Raw genomic sequence first — 2,524 nt, 5'->3', positions numbered from 1 at the left:
AGGAGGCAACACCCGCGTTGCACCGCCACAAAACTTGAGGGCACCTGAGCCCCATGGATACGGAGGGGCCAGAGATGCCAAGGAGCTCGAGAACTTTCTGTTCGACATGGAACAATACTTCCGAGCTACGAGGCCCGATTCTGAAGATACCAAAGTTTCTATAGCAACAATGTATCTGAATGGAGATGCGAAACTTTGGTGGCGAACTCGTTGGGAGGAGATCCAACAAGGTCGGTGTCGAGTCGACACATGGGAAGACTTGAAGCGGGAGTTGAGAACTCAGTTCCTACCGGAGAACACAGAGTTCGTCGCAAGAAGGAAGTTGAGACAACTCCGCCAAAGTACCACCATCCGAGACTATGTAAAGCAGTTTTCTGCACTGATGCTGGACATACAGGACATGTCCGAGAAGGACAAGTTGTTCAGTTTCCTTGATGGTTTGAAACCATGGGCTCAGCAAGAGCTGAATCGAAGGAATGTTACCGACGTGGTCGGGGCAATTGCAGCTGCAGAAAGGCTCACCGACTTCGTTTCCTCCGAAGACCCAGCGAGAAGGAAACAATCTTCAAGCAATCGCCCTCAAAAACATTCTCGAGGGAAGGAGCTCGGGGGCGAACAGAAGAAGAAGAGCTCCCACAAAGGGCCGAATCCAAAAGGCAAGGCCTCAAAACCTGGAGGATGCTTCTTGTGCGGAGGACCGCACATGGTAAGGGAGTGCTCACAGAAGCAGGCACTCAACGCTTTGACAGCTTCCATCCACCCTCCCCGATCGGACAAGGGCAAAGCTGTTGCCCTTAGCTCAAGCAGTTCTGAATCCAGCAGCGACGATGAAGAGTCGCAAGGACCCCGAATGGGAGCAATGCGTTTGTTGAACGCTATGCGGGGTCAAGTGGGGGAGAACACGAAGACGAAGGCACAAAAAGCAGGAAGTAGTGAACTGATGTATGTGGACATCAAGCTGAATGGCCAAACGACCCGTGCAATGGTGGACACGGGCGCTACCCACAACTTCATAGCCGATCGTGAAGCACAGCGACTTGGATTGACATTGGAGAAGAGCCCAAGCCGAATGAAAGCAGTGAACTTGGAGGCCAGGCGAATCTCCGGATTGGCAAAGGGAGTTCCCATCAGAATCGGGACTTGGAGCGGAACCACCAACATGATGGCCGTGCCACTAGACGACTTCCAAGTGATTCTTGGAATGGAGTTTATGCACGCGGCGAAGTTGGTGCCGATGCCATTCTTGAATTCCCTATGTATGATGGGAGGCGATGACCCCTGTGTGGTGCCCGTCTCTCGGAGAGGAACCAAGGAGCCCCAACATATTTCGGCATTACAATTGAAGAAAGGGGTGCGAAAGGGCGAACTAACATTCGTGGCTGCTATGAAGCTAGAGCCACTCAATGAAGAAGCCATTCAAGAACCTGCTGTGGTGGCCAACGTCCTGAAGGAGTTCAAAGACGTTATGCCACCTGAGTTGCCGAAGACTCTTCCGCCACGCAGAGGCGTGGATCACAGTATTGAGCTGGAGCCAGGAGTGAAGCCTCCAGCGAGACCACCCTATCGCATGCCCCCGCCAGAGTTGGCAGAACTCAGAAAGCAGTTAGGTGAACTGCTAAGCGGTGGTCTCATCCGCAGCTCAAAAGCACCTTTCGGAGCTCCAGTTCTCTTTCAGAAGAAACAAGATGGGAGTCTCCGATTATGCGTCGACTACCGAGCCCTCAACAAAGTAACAGTGAAGAACAAGTATCCCATCCCGCTCATCGCGGACTTGTTCGACCAATTGGGCAAGGCAAAGTATTTCTCAAAACTCGACCTTCGGTCGGGGTATTGGCAGGTGCGCATTGCTGAAGGCGATGAAGCAAAGACTACATGTGTGACCAGATATGGAGCGTTTGAGTTCTTGGTGATGCCTTTCGGCTTAACCAACGCTCCGGCAACATTCTGTACTCTCATGAACCAGCTATTCAAGGAGTATTTGGATAAGTTCGTGGTCGTCTACTTGGACGACATCGTCGTTTACAGCCAAACGCTCGAGGAGCACGTCAAGCACCTTCGGACGATTTTCAAGGTTCTCAGGGAGAACACTTTGTTCGTAAAAAGGGAGAAATGCTACTTTGCTCAAACTGAAATCCTGTTCTTGGGGCACCGAATCGGTGATGGCTCCATCCGGATGGACAAGTCGAAGGTGCAAGCAGTTGCGGAATGGCGAACTCCAAAGAAGGTGCCAGAGTTGAGATCCTTCCTTGGTTTCGTCAACTACTACCGACGCTTCATCGCGGGATATTCGAAGCGGGCAACTCCACTGACGGAGTTGCTGAAGAAGGAGCAGCCTTGGAAGTGGTCTGACAGATGTGAGATAGCATTCCAAGATCTAAAGGCTGCTGTTTTGGAAGAACCAGTGCTCAAATTGCCAAACTATGGAGAGCCCTTTGAAGTCCATACAGATGCTTCGGACTTTGCTATTGGTGGAGTACTCATGCAAGAAGGTCATCCGGTGGCCTACGAGAGCCGCAAACTCAAC

Source organism: Musa acuminata, unplaced genomic scaffold, assembly GCF_036884655.1.
Source record: "Musa acuminata AAA Group cultivar baxijiao unplaced genomic scaffold, Cavendish_Baxijiao_AAA HiC_scaffold_505, whole genome shotgun sequence".
Classification (NCBI taxonomy): Eukaryota; Viridiplantae; Streptophyta; class Magnoliopsida; order Zingiberales; family Musaceae; genus Musa; species Musa acuminata.
Note: the sequence above shows the minus strand (reverse complement) of the source record.